Below are 19,401 nucleotides of genomic sequence, written 5' to 3'. Positions count from 1 at the left end.
CTAGAGCCGCTCGGCCACGGCGGACGGCAGTCAGGTTGGTATAACACTGTTCTCTGGAGTGTCTGTAGACACGTCTTCAGCTTCGGAATCTCATTGAGCGAAGTAGGTCTTCAGTGATGAGTCCCGCTTCGAACTAAGCCCCGATGACCGGTGAAGATGTTTCTGGAGACGCCCTGTGTAGCGGTGGGGAACCATTTCATTCATAGCAGGGACCCATTTGGTTGTCATTTGCGGCACCCTTACAGCATAACCGTACGTCGACGATATTCTACGCCCTGTTTTGTTGCCCTCCATGGCAAGCCATACTGGGCTTACATTTCAGCAAGAAAACGCCAGCTCTAACACGGTGAGAGTTTCTGCTGCTTGCCAAAGCCTACCTTGGCTAGTAAGGCCGCCGGATCTCTCCCCAGCTGAGAACATTTGGAGCCTTATAGGCAGGCCCGTCCAGCCATCTCGGTATTTTAACGACCTAACGAGCCAATTCGACAGAATTTGGCGGGATATCAGGAGATTCAACAAGTCTATCAATAAATGCCAAGCCGAATAAATGGCTCTGAGCACTATGGGATTTAACTTCTGAGGTCATCAGTCCCTAGAACTTAGAACTACTTAAACCTAACGAACCTAAGGACGTCACACACATCCATGCCCGTGGCAGGATTCGAACCTGCGACCGTAGCGCCTAGAACCGCTCGGCCACTCCGGCCGGCGCAAAGCCGAATAACTGCTTGCGTATGGGTCAGAGATGGGCCATGCGTTATGACTTTTTCTGTCTGTGAAGCTCTTTCTCTTGAATAAATCATCCAGTTTTTCTGAATTTGAAGTCATTTGCTTGTCTGTACATGTAGATAGCATTTTTTTTTTTTTTTTTTTTTGCTTTAGAGTGTTTATCATTGTACGACACATAGTTCAGGAGATTTGGCGACAAAAGTCCACGGCAAAATTCGCTGCAGAGACAGGTGAGGATGAAGGATGAGACGGACTAACAGAATATTCGAATAAATACATAGCGGGGCAACGTCGGGTACTCAGCTAATATACTAATAATAATTTGACAGAGTAATGCTTAGTACATCACTGTACCACGACGTAGGAGAAGAAGAAGAATTTACACACAATTAAATCGAACTGTGCAGCCTCATCAATAGCAATATTCCACTTAGCACTACGACAGTGCTTACTGGTCTCCAGACTACGGCAATGCGGCCGTGCAAACGAGGGGAATGGTTTTTCTTCCAGAGGTTTCAGCCCACGATCAGGAAAATCAATATTGCTGTTTTTTTTCCTACTGGAGCGCCTTTCCTTTTCTGCCTTCCGTGTAGTTTGCTGAAATAGTGAAGGCAGAAAAGGATCAGGTAGGTAAAAAGACGAGAGGTGGTAGTAATGCTTGGGTAACAGAAGAAATATTGAATTTAATTGATGACAGGAGAAAATATAAAAATGGAGTAAATGAAGCAGGCCAAAAGGAATACAAACGCCTCAAAAATGAGATCGACAGGAAGTGTAAAATGGCTAAGCAAGACTGGCTAGAGGACAAATGCAAGGATGTAGAGGCATCTATCACTAAGGGTAAGACAGATACAGCCTACAGGAAAATTAAAGAAACTTGAATATCAAGAGTTCACATGGAAAACCAGTCCTACGCAAAGAAGCAAGAGTGGAAAGGTGGAAGGAGTATCTAGAGGGTCTATACAACGGCCATGTACTTGAGAGCAATATTATGTAAATGGAAGAGGACGTAGATGAAGATGAAATGGGAGATAAGATTCTGCGTGAAGAATTTGACAGAATACTGAAAGACCTAAGTCAAAAAAAGGCTCCGGGAATAGACAACATTCCATTAGAACTACTGATAGCCTTGGGTGAGCCAGTCATGACAGTACTCTACCATCTGGTAATCAAGATGTATGAAACAGGTGAAATACCATCAGACTTCAAGAAGAATATAATAATTCCGATCCCAAAGAAAGCAAGTGGAGACAGGTGTGAAAATTACGGAATTATCACTTTAATAAGTCACGGTTGTAAAATGTTAACACGAATTCATTACAGAAACTGGTAAAAGTTGACCTCGGGGTAGATCCGTTCGGATTCCGTAAAAATGTTGGAACACGCGAGGCAATACTGACTCTAGGCTTATCTTAGAAGATAGATTAACGAAAGGCAAACCAATGTTTCTAGCATTTGTGGACTTAGAGAAAGCTTTTGACAGTGTTGACTGGAATACTGTCTTTCAAATTCTGAAGGTGGCAGGGGTCAAATACAGGGAGCGAAAGACCATTTACAATTTGTAAAGAAGCCAGATGGCAGTTATAAGAGTCGATGGGCAAGAAAGGGAAGCATTGGTTGAGAAGGGATTAAGACTGGGTTGTAGCCTATTCCCGATGTTATTCAAGCTGCACACTGAGCAAGCAGTAAAGGAAACAAAAGAAAAATTTGGAGTAGGAATTTAAATCCATGGAGCAGAAACAAAAACTTTGAGACTTCCTGGCAGATTAAAACTGTGTGCCGGACCGAGACTCGAACTCGAAACCTTTGCCTTTCGCGGGCAAGTGCTCTACCAACTGAGCTACCGAAGCACGACTCACGCCCCGTCCTCACAACTTTACTTCTGCCAGGACCTCGTCTCCTACCTTCAAAACTTTACAGAAGCTCTCCTGCGAAGCTTGCAGAACTAGCACTCCTGAAAGAAAGGATATTGCGGAGACATGGCTTAGCCACAGCCTGGGGCATGTTTCCAGAATGAGATTTTCACTCTGCAGCGGAGTGTGCGCTGATATGAAACTTCCTGGCAGATTAAAACTAAAAGGCAAAGGTCCCGAGTTCGAGTCTCGGTCCGGCACACAGGAGTGCTAGTTCTGCAAGGTTCGCAGGAGAGCTTCTGTAAAGTTTGGAAGGCAGGAGACGAGGTACTGGCAGAAGTAAAGCTGTGAGGACGGGCGTGAGTCGTGCTTGGGTAGCTCAGTTGGTGGAGCACTTGCCCGCGAAAGGCAAAAGTCCCGAGTTCGAGTCTCGATCTGGCACACAGTTTTAATCTGCCAGGAAGTTTCATATCAGTGCACACTCCGCTGCAGAGTGAAAAACTTATTCTAAAAACTGTGAGGTTTGCCGATGACATTTTCATTCTGACAGAGACAGCAAAGGACCTGGAAGAACAGTTGGACGGAATGGACGGTGTCTTGAAAGGAGGATATGAGATGAACATCAACAAAAGCAAAACGAGGATACTGGAATGTAGTCAAATCAGATCAGGTGATGCTGAGGGAATTAGTTTAGGAAATGAGACACCTAAAGTAGTAGATGAGTTTTGCTGTTTGGGGAGCAAAATAACTGATGACGGTCGAAGTAGAGAGGATGTAAGGTATAGAATGGCTATGGCAAGGAAAGAGTTTCTGAAGAAGATAAATTTGTTAACATCGAGTATAGATTTAAGTGTCACAAAGTCTTTTCTGAAAGTATTTGTATGGAGTATTGCCATGTATAGAAGTGAAACATGGACGATAATTAGTTTAGGCAAGTAGAAAATAGAACCTTTCGAAATGTGGTGCTTGGACAATGCTGAAGAGTAGATGGGAAGATCACATAACTAAAGAGGAGGTACTGAATAGAATTGTGGAGAAGCGGAATTTGTGGCGCAACCTGTCCAAAAGAAAGGATCAGTTGGTAGAACACATTCTTAGGCATCAAGCGGTCACCAATTTAGTATTTGAGGGAAGAGTGGAGGGTAAAAATCGTAGAGGGAGACCAGGAGATGAATACACTAAGCAGATTCAGAACGATGTAGGTTGCGGTAGTTACTCGGAGATGAAGAAGCTCGCGCAGGATAGAGTAGAATGGAGAGCTGCATCAACCTAATCTATGGACTGAAGACCACAACAACACAGTTTATGTGAACATCGAATGGAATGAACTTCCTAAAAAGTAACATTCTTTCTGGTGCTTTCTGCCAACAAAACGGCAAATACGATCAGAATATCAGTTTGACTTCATAAAAGATAAAGACTTCGCAGAAACAACATTGCTCCAAAATTTCGCGTTACATGCAAACATGAAATTTACATTGAATACACTAAAACGCCTATTAGTAGTCTTCGAAAATGCAAATAGAGATATTTTAAGTCTTACTAATAAGGGATCAAATGTTAAGAGCAACAAGCGAGTTACAACTTTTCGCAAGAAATACACACCACGGAATGCAAAACACTTCCCAAGCCATCTAAATTTAATTCCTGTTCGGATCAGCTTGGCAGCTCCGAAGGTAATAACGTAGGACCACTTTTGGGGATAACATGTATAAATGATTTTGGGAACATACGTATGAAGTTGCGTGAGACTGTTTCCAGATGAAGGTGTAGTATATACTCGCATAGTAAAGTCGTAATGGAGAAAAAAGAAAAAAAAATGCAGTGAAATATAACAGAGAACTTTATGGATTGACGATTTGTGGAGGTGACTTGCAATTGACCCATCTAGAAGTACGCGCCTTTAGAGATTTTCTGCGAAACAATTTTACAAAGCTAGCTGTAGGAAAGGCAGCTTTATGCAGTTGTTCAGATGGTTTAAATGGCTCTGAGCACTATGGAACTTAACATTTGAGGTCATCAGTCCCCTAGAACTTAGAACTACTTAAACCTAACTAACCTAAGGATATCACACACATTCCGAGGCAGGATTCGAACCTACGACCGTAGCAGTCGCGCGTTTCCGGACTGAAGGGCCTAGAACCACTCGGCCACAGCGGCCGGTTATGCAGTTGTTCCGCATAAATCTCTAAAGACGCGTGCTCCTAGATATTTTACGGCTGTGTAGGAAAGACAGGCGCGCTAACACCGTGGTTTAGAGGCAGCGTTTTTGGTTAGTAATCAAAACATCCTTAGGTCTGTTTCGAATCACGCCACTGCTTAAGTTCTGAATAAAAATCATCGGCAATGGTGGCCGAAGACTACCGGCATTAGAAGTCTCCCTCATTCAGCCAAGGGCCTTGTCAAAGATGGCGGAGGAGCGGACGGAGGTTTAGGGCACTATCTTGCCCTTGGGTTGGGAAACTGCCTCCTAAAGGCGGAAGAATCAGCAATCAACAGTATGAGGATACAGAAGGCAATGGAAACCACTACATTAAAGACAGATAGTGTGTATCCACAGGACGCGCGGCCTGTAATTGAAAAAGTGTCATGATGAGCTCTTCATCGGCAAAAGATTCTTGTCTTGTCCCGATCTCCGGAACTGCGAAGGTAGAGGTGACCATGAGGAAAAGATTGAATAACTAATGAAAGGATAACGTTCAACGAGTTGGGGCATGGAATGTCAGAAATCTGAACATGGCTGAGAATAAGAAATCGGAAAAGGGAGATACTGAAGCTCAATCTACATATAGTAGGAGTCACTGAAGAAGTGAAAGGGAAAGAAGACAAGGATTTCTGGTCAGGTAAGTACAGGGTATTATAAACAGCATGAGAAAATGATGTAAAGGGAGTAGGATTCGTTATGAACAGGAAGGTGGCGCAGAGAATAAGTTACTGTAAACAGTTCTGTGACAGGGTTGTTCTCATGAGAATCACCTGCAGACCAACACGCACAACGATAGTTCAGGTATACATGCCGACGTCGCAACCTGAAGATGAAGAGGTAGAGAAAGAACATGAGGATACTGAAAGGGTAATACATTACGTAAAGGGACACGAAAATCTAGTAGTCGTGGGAGATTGAATTGTGGTTGTACGGGAAGAGTAGAAGAAAGCATTATAGGAGAATATGGAGTTGTTAGTAGGAATGAGAAAGGAGAAAGACTAATAGAGTTCTGCAATAAATTTCAGTTAAGGATAGCGAATACTCTGTTCAAGAACTACAAGGCCAAGAGAAATACTTGGAAAATACCGGGAGATACGGGAAGATTTCACTTAGATTACACCATGGTCAGGCAGAGATTCCGAAAACATATGTAGTATTTTAAGGCGTACTCAGGTGCAGACATGAGCTCAGATCACAACTTAGCAGTGATGAAGGATAGGCTGAAGCATAAGAGACTAATCAGGAAGTATGCGCAGAGAAGTGGGATATAGAAATACTAAGGATTGAAGAGATACGCTTGAACTTCTTTGAGGCTACAGATATGGCGATGCGTAATAGCTCACTACGCAGTTAATTTGAAGAGGAATGGACATCTTCAAAGAGGGCAATCACAGAAGCTGGAGAGAAAACATACATGCAAAGAGGGTAACTACGAAAAACCATGGATAACAGAGGAAATACTCAGTTGATTGATGAGAGGAAGAAGTAAAAAAATGTTCAGGGAAATTCAGGGCTACGGAAATACATGTCACTTAGGAATGAAATAAATCGGAACTGCAGGGAAGCTAAGATGAAATGGCAACAAGAAAAATGTGAAGAAATCGAAAAAGAAATGATTGTCGGAAGGACTGATTCAGCATATAGAAAAATTGAAACAACCCTCGGAGAAATTAAAAGCAAGGGTGCTAACATTAAGAGTGCAATGGGAATTCCACTGTTAAATGCAAAGGAGAAGGCAGACAAGTGGAAAGAGCCCACTGAAGGCTTGTACAAGGATGAAGACTTGCATGATAACGTGATAGAGAATGCACTCGATGTAGAAGAACTTAAAAGAGCTCTGGAAGACTTAAGGTCAAAAAAAGCAGAAGGGATAGATAACGCTCCACCAGAGCTTTTAAGATCACTGGGGGAAGTGACAACAGAACTACTATGAGCTGACAAGTTCGAGAATCATCGAACAATCAGCCTAGCAGCTCAAGCATTCCTAGTTACTGATAATAATAGGAAAAGAAAATTGAGGATGTGTGAGATGACGATCAGTTTTACTTTAAGAAAGGTAAACGAGCCAGAGTGGCAGTCCTGACGTTCCGGTTGATAATGAAAGCAAGAGTAAAGAAAACTCAAGACACATTCATAGGATATGTCGATCTGGAAAAAGCGTTCGACAATATGAAATGGTGCAAGATGTTCGAAATTCTGAGAAAAATAATTGTAATATACAATATGAGCAAGAGCGAAAAGGGAACGAGGTACTCGGATTGTAAAGTGTGTAAGACAAGGATGCAATCTTTCGCCCCTATGTTCAATCTATACATCAAAGAAGCAGTGACGAAGTAAGAGAAAGGTTCAAGAGTGGAATTAAAATTCAAGGTGAAAGGATATCAGTGATACTTAACAATCGGCGAAAGATCCGTACCCAAAGACTGCGCTGCACAGGTCACACCAATATTCAAGAAAGGTAGTATGAGTAATCCAGTAAATTACAGGCCCATATCGTTAACGTCGATATGTAGCAGGATTTTAGAACATATATTGTGTTCGAACATTATTAATTATCTCGAAGAAAACGGTCTATTGACACATAGTCAACATGGGTTTAGAAAATATCGTTCCTGTGAAACACAACTATCTTTATATTCACATGAAGTGTTGAGTGCTATTGACAAGGGATTTCAGATCGATTCCGTATTCCTGGATTTCCGGAAGGCTTTTGACACTGTGCCACACAAGCGGCTCGTAGTGAAATTGCATGCTTATGGGATATCGTCGTCAGTTATGTGACTGGATTTGTGATTTTCTGTCAGAGAGGTCACAGTTCGTAGTAATTGACGGAAAGGCATCGACTAAAACAGAAGTGATTTCTGGCGTTCCCCAAGCTAGTGTTATAGGCCCTTTGCTGTTCCTTATCTACATAAACGATTTGGGAGATAATCTGAGCAGCAGTCTTCGGTTGTTTGCAGATGACGCTGTCGTTTATCGACTAATAAAGTCATCAGAAGATAAAAAAACTGCAAAACGTTTTAGAAAAAATATCTGAATGGTGCGAAAATTGGCAGTTAACATTGAATAACGAAAAGTGTGAGGTCATCCACATGAGTGCTAAAAGGAAATCGTTAAACTTCGATTACACGATAAATCAGTCTAATCTAATAGCCGTATATTCAATTAAATACCTGTGTTGTTGTTGTTGTGGTCCTCAGTCCTGAGACTGGTTTGATGCAGCTCTCCATGCTACTCTATCCTGTGCAAACTTCTTCATCTCCCAGTACCTACTGCAACTTACATCCTTCTGAATCTGCTTAGTGTATTGATCTCTTGGTCTCCCTCTACGATTTTTACCCTCCACGCTGCCCTCCAATGCTAAATTTGTGATCCCTTGATGCCTCAAAACATGTCCTACCAAACGATCCCTTCTTCTAGACAAGTTGTGCCACAAACTTCTCTTCTCCCAAATCCTATTCAATACCTCCTCATTAGTTACGTGATCTACCCACCTTATCTTCAGCATTCTTCTGTAGCACCACATTTCGAAAGCTTCTATTCTCTTCTTGTCCAAACTCGTTATAGTCCATGTTTCACTTCCATACATGGCTACACTCCATACAAATACTTTCAGAAACGACTTCCTGACACTTAAATCTATACTCGATGTTAACAAATTTCTCTTCTTCAGAAAAGATTTCCTTGCCATTGCCAGTCTACATTTTATATCCTCTCTACTTCGACCATCATCAGTTATTTTACTCCCTAAGTAGCAAAACTCCTTTACTACTTTAAGTGTCTCATTTCCTAATCTAATCCCCTCAGCATCACCCGATTTAATTTGACTACATTCCATTATCCTCGTTTTGCTTTTGTTGATGTTCATCTTATATCCTCCTTTCACGACACTGTCCATTCCGTTCAACTGCTCTTCCAAGTCCTTTGCTGTCTCTGACAGAATTACAATGTCATCGGCGAACCTCAAAGTTTTTACTTCTTCTCCATGAATTTTAATACCTACTCCGAATTTTTCTTTTGTTTCCTTTACTGCTTGCTCAATATACAGATTGAATAACATCGGGGAGAGGCTACAACCCTGTCTCACTCCTTTCCCAACCACTGCTTCCCTTTCATGCCCCTCGACTCTTATAACTGCCATCTGGTTTCTGTACAAATTGTAAATAGCCTTTCGCTCTCTATATTTTACCCCTGCCACCTTTAGAATTTGAAAGAGAGTATTCCAGTCAACATTGTCAAAAGCTTTCTCTAAGTCTACAAATGCTAGAAACGTAGGTTTGCCTTTTCTTAATCTTTCTTCTAAGATAAGTCGTAAGGTTAGTATTGCCTCACGTGTTCCAACATTTCTACGGAATCCAAACTGATCTTCCCCGAGGTCGGCTTCTACCAGTTTTTCCATTCGTCTGTAAAGAATTCGCGTTAGTATTTTGCAGCTGTGACTTATTAAACTGATAGATCGGTAATTTTCACATCTGTCAACTCCTGCTTTCTTTGGGATTGGAATTATTATATTCTTCTTGAAGTCTGTGGGTATTTCGCCTGTCTCATACATCTTGCTCACCAGATGGTAGAGTTTCGTCATGAATGGCTCTCCCAAGGCCATCAGTAGTTCTAATGGAATGTTGTCTACTCCCGGGGCCTTGTTTCGACTCGGGTCTTTCAGTGCCCTGTCAAACTCTTCACGCAGTATCATATCTCCCATTTCATCTTCATCTACATCTTCTTCCATTTCCATAATATTGTCCTCAAGTACATCGCCCTTGTATAAACCCTCTATATTCTCCTTCCACCTTTCTGCCTTCCCTTCTTTGCTTAGAACTGGGTTACCATCTGAGCTCTTGATATTCATACAAGTGGTTCTCTTCTCTCCAAAGGTCTCTTTAATTTTCCTGTAGGCAGTATCTACACTCCTGGAAATGGAAAAAAGAACACATTGACACCGGTGTGTCTGACCCACCATACTTGCTCCGGACACTGCGAGAGGGCTGTACAAGCAATGATCACACGCACGGCACAGCGGACACGCCAGGAACCGCGGTGTTGGCCGTCGAATGGCGCTAGCTGTGCAGCATTTGTGCACCGCCGCCGTCAGTGTCAGCCAGTTTGCCGTGGCATACGGAGCTCCATCGCAGTCTTTAACACTGGTAGCATGCCGCGACAGCGTGGACGTGAACCGTATGTGCAGTTGACGGACTTTGAGCGAGGGCGTATAGTGGGCATGCAGGAGGCCGGGTGGACGTACCGCCGAATTGCTCAACACGTGGGGCGTGAGGTCACAGTACATCGATGTTGTCGCCAGTGGTCGGCGGAAGGTGCACGTGCCCGTCGACCTGGGACCGGACCGCAGCGACGCACGGATGCACGCCAAGACCGTAGGATCCTACGCAGTGCCGTAGGGGACCGCACCGCCACTTCCCAGCAAATTAGGGACACTGTTGCTCCTGGGGTATCGGCGAGGACCATTCGCAACCGTCTCCATGAAGCTGGGCTACGGTCCCGCACACCGTTAGGCCGTCTTCCGCTCACGCCCCAACATCGTGCAGCCCGCCTCCAGTGGTGTCGCGACAGGCGTGAATGGAGGGACGAATGGAGACGTGTCGTCTTCAGCAATGAGAGTCGCTTCTGCCTTGGTGCCAATGATGGTCGTCTGCGTGTTTGGCGCCGTGCAGGTGAGCGCCACAATCAGGACTGCATACGACCGAGGCACACAGGGCCAACACCCGGCATCATGGTGTGGGGAGCGATCTCCTACACTGGCCGTACACCACTGGTGATCGTCGAGGGGACACTGAATAGTGCACGGTACATCCAAACCGTCATCGAACCCATCGTTCTACCATTCCTAGACCGGCAAGGGAACTTGCTGTTCCAACAGGACAATGCACGTCCGCATGTATCCCGTGCCACCCAACGTGCTCTAGAAGGTGTAAGTCAACTACCCTGGCCAGCAAGATCTCCGGATCTGTCCCCCATTGAGCATGTTTGAGACTGGATGAAGCGTCGTCTCACGCGGTCTGCACGTCCAGCACGAACGCTGGTCCAACTGAGGCGCCAGGTGGAAATGGCATGGCAAGCCGTTCCACAGGACTACATCCAGCATCTCTACGATCGTCTCCATGGGAGAATAGCAGCCTGCATTGCTGCGAAAGGTGGATATACACTGTACTAGTGCCGACATTGTGCATGCTCTGTTGCCTGTGTCTATGTGCCTGTGGTTCTGTCAGTGTGATCATGTGATGTATCTGACCCCAGGAATGTGTCAATAAAGTTTACCCTTCCTGGGACAATGAATTCACGGTGTTCGTATTTCAATTTCCAGGAGTGTATCTTACCCCTAGTGAGACAAGCCTCTACATCCTTACATTTGTCCTCTAGCCATCCCTGCTTAGCCATTTTGCACTTCCTGTCGATCTCATTTTTGAGACGTTTGTATTCCTTTTTGCCTGTTTCATTTACTGCATTTTTATATTTTCTCCTTTCATCAATTAAATTCAATATTTCTTCTGTTACCCAAGGATTTCTAATAGCCCTCGTCTTTTTACCTACTTGATCCTCTGCTGCCTTCACTACTTCATCCCTCAGAGCTACCCATTCTTCTTCTACTGTATTTCTTTCCCCCATTCCTGTCAATTGTTCCATTATGCTCTCCCTGAAACTCTCTACAACCTCTGGTTCTTTCAGTTTATCCAGGTCCCATCTCCTTAAATTCCCACCTTTTTGCAGTTTCTTCAGTTTCAATCTGCAGTTCATAACCAATAGATTGTGGTCAGAATCCACATCTGCCCTTGGAAATGTCTTACAATTTAAAACCTGGTTCCTAAATCTCTGTCTTACCATTATATAATCTATCTGATCGGCTTCCTCTTTCATTTCTTCCCCCCAATCCATATTCACCTGCTATGTTTCCTTCTCTCCCTTTTCCTACTGACGAATTCCAGTCACCCATGACTATTAAATTTTCGTCTCCCTTCACTACCTGAATAATTTCTTTTATCTCGTCATACATTTCATCAATTTCTTCATCATCTGCAGAGCTAGTTGGCATATAAACTTGTACTACTGTAATAGGCATGGGCTTTGTGTCTATCTTGGCCACAATAATGCGTTTACTATGCTGTTTGTAGTAGCTAACCCGCACTCCTATTTTTTTTATTCATTATTAAACCTACTCCTGCTTTACCCCTATTTGATTTTGTATTTATAACCCTGTAATCACCTGACCAAAAGTCTTGTTCCTCCTGCCACCGAACTTCACTAATTCCCACTATATCTAACTTTAACCTATCCATTTCCCTGTTTAAATTTTCTAACCTACTTGCCCGATTAAGGGATCTGACATCCCACGCTCCGATTCGTAGAATGCCAGTTTTCTTTCTCATGATAACGACGTCCTCTTGAGTAGTCCCCGCCCGGAGATCCGAATGGGGGACTATTTTACCTCCGTAATATTTTACCCAAGAGGACGCCATCATCATTTAATCATACAGTAAAGCTGCATGTCCTCGGGAAAAATTACGGCTGTAGTTTCCCCTTGCTTTCAGCCGTTCGCAGTACCAGCACAGCAAGGCCGTTTTGGTTAATGTTACAAGGCCAGATCAGTCAATCATCCAGACTGTTGCCCCTGCAACTACTGAAAAGGCTGCTGCCCCCCTTCAGGAACCACATGTTTGTCTGGCCTCTCAACAGATACCCCTCCGTTGTGGTTGCACCTACGGTACGGCCATCTGTATCGCTGAGGCACGCAAGCCTCCCCATCAACGGCAAGTTCCATGGTTCATGGGGGAAGATTAAATACCTAGGTATTACAATTACGAACAACTTAAATTGGAAGGAACACATAGAAAATGTTGTGAGGAGGGCTACTAACCAAAGACTGCGTTTTATTAGCAGGACACTTAGAAAATGTAACATACCTACTAAGGAGACTGCCTACACTACGCTTGTCCGTCCTCTTTTAGAATACTGCTGAGAGCTGTGGGATCCTTACCAGATAGGACTGACGGAGTACATCGAAGAAGTTCAAAGAAAGGCAGCACGTTTTGTATTATCGCGAAATATGGGAGAGAGTGTCATAGAAATGATACAGGATTTGAGTTGGAAATCGTTAAAAGAAAGGCGTTTTTCATTGCGACGGAATCTTCTCACGAAATTCCAATCACCAACTTTTTCCTCCGAATGCGAAAATATTTTGTGACACCGACCTACATAGGGAGGAACGATTACCACGATAAAATAAGGGAAATCAGAGCTCGTACAGAAAGATATAGTTGTTCGTTCTCTCCGCGCGCTATACGAAATTGGAATTATAGAGAATTGTGAAGGTGGTTCGATGAACCCTCTGCCAGGCACTTAAATGTGATTTGCAGAGTATCCATGTAGATGTAGATGTAGATACGAGTAGCTGATGATATTACTATCTTCTGTGGAAAAGAATAAGAATGACAGGATCTGCTGAATGGAATGAACAATCTGATGAGTACAGAATGTGGATTGAGAGTGAATCGAAAAAAGACGAAATTAATGGTAAATAGCAGAAATGAGAACAGGAGAAGCTTAACATCGGGATTTATGATCACGAAGTAGATGAAGTGAAGGAATTCTGCTACCTAGGCAAGGAAATAACCCATGACAAAAAAAAATGGCTCTGAGCACTATGGGACTTAATATCTGAGGTCATCAGTCCCCGAGAACTTAGAACTACTTAAACCTAAATAACCTAAGGACATGACACACATCCATGTCCGAGGCAGGATTCGAACCTGCGACCGTAGCAGTCGCGCGGTTTCGGACTGAAGCGCCTAGAACCGCTTGGTCACCGCGGCCGGCTAACCCATGACAGACTGGGCAAGAAGGATATACAAAGCAGACTGGCAATGGCAAACAGGGCATTCCTGGCCGAGATACGTCTACTAATATCAAACATAAGCATTAATTTGGGGAAGAAATTTCTGAGAATGTACGTTTGGAGCACAGCATTGTATGGTAGTGAAATATGTACTCTGGGAAAACCGGAACAGAAGAGAATCGAAGGATTTGAGATGTTGTGCTAAAAAAGAACGTTGAAAATTAAGTCCAATGAGGAAGCCCTCTGTAGGATCGTCGAGGAAAGGAATGTATTGAACACACTGACAAGAAGAAGGGAGAGGGTCGTAGGACATATGTTACAATATTACGGAATAATTTCCGTAGTAATAGACGGTGCTGTAAAGTATGGGAGCTGTAAAGGAAGACAAAGATTGGAATACCTGCAGGAAATAATAGAGGACGCAGGTTGTAAGTGGTTCTCTGAGACGAAGAGGTTGACATAAGGGAGGAAGTCGTAGCAGACTGCATCAAAACCGTAAGAAAACTGATAACTCAAAAAAAAATAGGGGGGGGGGGGGAAGGGGGCAGATGCTAGACGTTCAGTTCTAGAATCGCAAGGAAATGTAATTCGTCCAGGACGGAGCAATATTTATAAGAATCTCTTTCGGAAGGTGCTGGAGTATTCGTCGTCAGTCAGGGATCCTTATCAAATCAGATCAACAGAGTGGCTCAAAAAGAGTATAGTTCTTTGAATGTGAGTGCATGAAGGAGACGTTCGTTATACTTTAGTGGTAGATGCTACGACAGAGGCATTGTAAAAATTACACCCACGAAGAGACTCACACCAAACTATCTCCACCCATACACATATCGAGAAAGCACCACAACGGTAAAACCAAAGCAATTCGCAATGATATGGAGGATTATGGACAATTCCTCCCGTGCTTCATTTGCGAACGGAACACGAAACAAAGTAGTTAACGTTCGCCAACTCTTACGATATTTAAATCGCGACCTAGAATGCAAAAGTAGATATTTTGCATGAAAACTACATTTTCCTTCCGGTAGAAACAATTTTTCGACTATCGGACGTCGGTTTACTTACAGTATTGAGGCATATTCAGTATTAGAACATCTGCATTATCAAACCAAAAATTATTGACGACCGGAAATATCGACCTATAAGGAACTATCAAAAAGTTTCCATTCGAAGTCCGTGCAGTCCAGAATCGGTATGCCGATCAGGTAAAATCACGTTAAGCATCGAGGTTGAAGATAAAGAGTTTGGCAAAACACCTTGTCCTGTTGCGTGAAGAAGTCCATAACAACCTGTTGCACATCGTCGTCCGACAGGAATCACCACCCTTCAAGGCCTTTCTTTTTTTTAACAAAGGAATAAGAGGACGAAGGTGTGACAATCGGACGGGCCAAGATAAGGAGCATAGGGTGCTCGAGTGTCTCCTAAATGTATTGGCGTAGTTCCTGCGCTGCAACATTTGCAATACGGAGAAGCTCCACTACGGTGTGTTTCGATAGAATGCTGCCCCATAAACATTCTCATTCTCCGATGGATGTCTGACGGTTTCTGTCCTTCAGCAGCCAAGAAAAGAATAACAGACTTTGGTCCTGTTTGGACGGCTTTTGTAATAACGGCATCATAGTTCAGGTTTCCGCATTTCCCGCAAGCATGTCGGAAAGATAGCAATGCCACACTATAGTCGCTTTGCCTACATGTCAATGCTTCTATACTGATCAGCCAGAACGTTATGACCACCTACCTAAGGCGACATGTCGTTGCATGCAAGCGTGAGGTCTTGGAAGGACGCTGGAGAGAGTTGGCACGACATCTACAGACACAAGTTATTTATTCCTGTAAATTCCGGGGAGGGGGCTATGAGCTCTGACGTCACAATCAATCACATCCCACAAGTGTTCAGATCTGGCGAGCACATCAATTGGAACTCGCCACTGTGTTCCTCGAACCACTCTATCGCACTCCAGACCGGGTGACAAGGAGCATTATCTTTTTTAAAAATACCACAGCCGTCGGGAAACATGATCGTCATGACGGCGTGTACGTGGTCTGCAACCGGTGTTCCATACTCCTTGTCCGTGATGGAGCTCGACTGCACCCATGGATGACCACTTGAATGTATCCCAAAGAATGATAGTCACAGTCAGCTTGTCTCCGTTCTGCAGTACAGATGTCAAGGAGCTGTTCCCCTGAAGACGACGGGTTCTCGCACTCCCATCGACAATATGAAGAAGGTATCGGGATTAATCAGACCATGCAACACTCTGCCACTGCGCCAACGTCCAGTGCCGATAGTCACTTGCGCATTTCAGTCGTAGCTGCCGATGTCGTGGTATTAACATTGACACATGCATGGGTCATCAGGTGCAGCGGCCCTTCGTTGGGAGTGTCCGGTGTAATGTGTGTTCAGACACGCTTGTGCTCTGCCCAGCATTGCAGTCTGATGTTAGTTCCGCCACAGTTCACCGCCTGTCCTGTTTTACCAGTCTGCCCAGCATATGACGCCCGACATTGCGGTGGCCGCCCAATCCCACGACGTCCAGATGTGATTTCGCTTTGGTTTCGCCACGTGTTGAAGACACTCACCACAGCACTGCTCGAACACCCGACAAGTCGTTCAGTTTTCGAAATGCTCATGCCGAGCCTCCGGGCCATCAAAAACCGCCTTCGGTCTGTAACGTCCCCTTAGAAAAATTAATGAATTACTGTGCTGATAAACCTCTTACACTATTTGATTTTCAAACAGTTGAGCATAATTGAACGTGCTCAGACATTTCGCTCTTTACCTATTCTGATCAACACTAAACTGAGAGCCAATATTTTTAGCGCAATGGAATATGACTTTCAATAATCCCTACAAACGAATGACCCTGACTAACATTAACCTATACCTTTCACAAATCACTTACCTCACAAAAATCTTCGTTAGTCAAGCTACTGCAATATACCGAGCGCCACTACTGCCAGCTAAATAATAGATTCAAACTACTGGAGGCACTAACTACTGATAGGCATAGTTAGCAAATGAAAGATTTTGATAGAGAACAAACAATGTATTTACCTTAATAGTGTTCAAAAGTCATAATATATATATCAGTCCATGATATCCAATATTACAAATGTACTGTCTCTGATGGACACACATCCAGATCATCTGCTCTCAAAATTCCGTCATCTCTCTCCCCACATCTACCACTGCTGACGGCTCACCTTCAACTGCGCAACGCTACGCGCTATTAACATCCAGCTGCCCAACACTACAATGGCCAACAACAATGCAAACGAGCCACAGACTGCATACAGCACAGCCAGTGATTTTCATGCAGAGCGCTACGTGGCGTTACCAATATAAAAACCTAAACTGCCTACTTACATAGCCCCCATGCTCCCCACAAAAAATTTTACAAATTGTTTTAGGCAGTGGCCAATACATATTTGAAAAGAATTTTCATAATTACAATAACAAAGAAATCAAATGCACACACTTATTGATACAATGTTGCTCAAAAGCTAAAATTTTCTCACACTCCATAAAGACAGTTCTGATCGTTCGACACAGTAAAATTGCAGTTTTTTTCTCAAAGTCTGAGTAATAAAAGAAAATGCACACGGAAGTAGTGGATTTTCATGCAGTCTTGAAGAAGTAGTGTTGTCCTTCCAACGGAAAGACAGTGCTGACTCTTGACATGCAGACAGGTAATGGGCCACAACAGAGCAAACCCACAGCACAGTTTTGAAGAATATTGGTAGGTAGGTCATCACAGAGCAGACCCACTGTAGTCCTGGTAGAGATTATGGTATTGGTGGGCCACCAGAGGTGCAGACCCACTGCAGTCCTTGTAGAGACAATGGTGTTGGTGAGTCATCAAAGGTGTAGACCCACTGTAGTCCTTGTAGAGATGGCTAGCAGCCATCCGTTGTGACTGTGCAGGTGCACAATCACCATAGAAGTCTGGTAGAGATTATGGTATTGGTGGGCCACCAGAGCTGCAGACCCACTGCAGTCCTCGTAGAGACAATGGTGTTGGTGAGTCATCAAAGGTCTAGACCCACTGTATTCCTTGAAGAGATGGCTACTGTAGTCCTTGAAGAGATGGCTAGCAGCCATCCGTTGCGACTGTGCAGGTGCACAATCACCATAGAAGTCTTGTGGACAATATAGCAAGTCCGTAAACCACCACTTGTACGCTCACAAAGTTTTTGGAATGTCCTTAGAACCAGCAAGGCTGTTATCCAGTCCCTTGCTGAATTATTAACACACATGCAAACACTAACAGTCCCTTTCTTTTTTACATATTGTCCATATACTATGACCAACATAAATGTGTGCAGTAAGATGTAACTTAATTTGAAGAACTGGTGTCTATACAATTATAAATTTACAACACGAGGATACAATTACAAAGGTACAAAAGACATCATTAAAGAACATAACAATACAGATAACATTTGAAGTAATACAGGTTTTACAAAAGAATCGAACTAACATATACATCAGTGTTACAAGAATTGTGACATAAGTAAATATATAAAATCATGAGAATAGTTTTCGAAACATTAATTTCACACATAAGCATTAAATCAGAACAGAATAAATAACGTCTAAACATCTTTACAAAGTAAATAACACATTATTAGAAAAATTCTACAACATATTTCTTATCAGATAAACACATAAAGACAGGAAGAACACAAATACACAAGGGTACACAAACACATAGTGGAATAACACAAGGGAAGGACGGGGTTTGTTTTACTGCAGTATTTTCCAAACAAAACTTTCTTTAGTTCTTGTAGATCTCCCTTCGTTCTTCATTATTCCCAAAAAGTCCTATCTATATCTGCTTTCTGTACTTTTTTCGTATAACTTCTCAATGCATTTCTTCCAATTCATCGCAACTCATTCTCTTATATAGCCTACCCCCTCTTAATCTAAATCTACTGAGCTCAGATGCATAAACTAAGGGACGAGTCAATGCAGCAGCACAAAACAATTAACACAAACAGAAATGACAAAAAATGCAAATTGGCAAAGCAAGCAGCATTATGGAAGTTAGCAAAGCAAATACAACTAATGTGAGGCAATGAGCAGCAACAAGAAAAATAAATCAGTAGTAATACTACCTTAATACAATGTAAAATTCAGTAGAACTATGCCTGGCAAACAGCAGCAGCAAATGCAATAACTTATACCTAAATATGACAAAGCTGAAGCAGAAAAAATAGTACACTAAAGACAACAATGCATATAAGGGAAATGTCTATTCACATCTTAATGTGTATAATGTCTATGTAAATAATGTGGTGCACCATAAAAACTTATTCTACAAAAAATTACCAAGCACTTGAAAAGATAATTGCGTATGCAGTTACTGTTATTAGTCCCCTCTTATTGTTCTTTCCTTTACAAGTGCTCCTTTTTCGAAGAATGTGGATCATAAAATTATTATTTAATAGATCTGTTGTCAGAAAGTTTTCACATTAGCAAATGCATTTAATTTTATTTTATAAAACCAATGCTGTAACACAGCTGGAAACCAGATATCAAATGAAATAAGCAACTATCTAAAGCGAAGCATAAAAATATCATTCAATAGTCATGTGGCATTTCATAAGTTAGTAGAAATTATCTCAACTCTCGTAGAAAGACACTTGTCATAATCAGGTGTGCAGATGTAAGAATATTTCCCATCAGTTCATAAGCATTTCAGTAAGTAGCACAAAGTACAATATGTTTCCAAGTAATGAGCGTGTCGTATTTGCGATGCTTTCTA

The sequence above is a fragment of the Schistocerca nitens genome, chromosome 6 (genome assembly GCF_023898315.1).
Source record: "Schistocerca nitens isolate TAMUIC-IGC-003100 chromosome 6, iqSchNite1.1, whole genome shotgun sequence".
In the NCBI taxonomy this organism is placed as follows: Eukaryota; Metazoa; Arthropoda; class Insecta; order Orthoptera; family Acrididae; genus Schistocerca; species Schistocerca nitens.
This window is presented reverse-complemented; position numbering follows the sequence as displayed.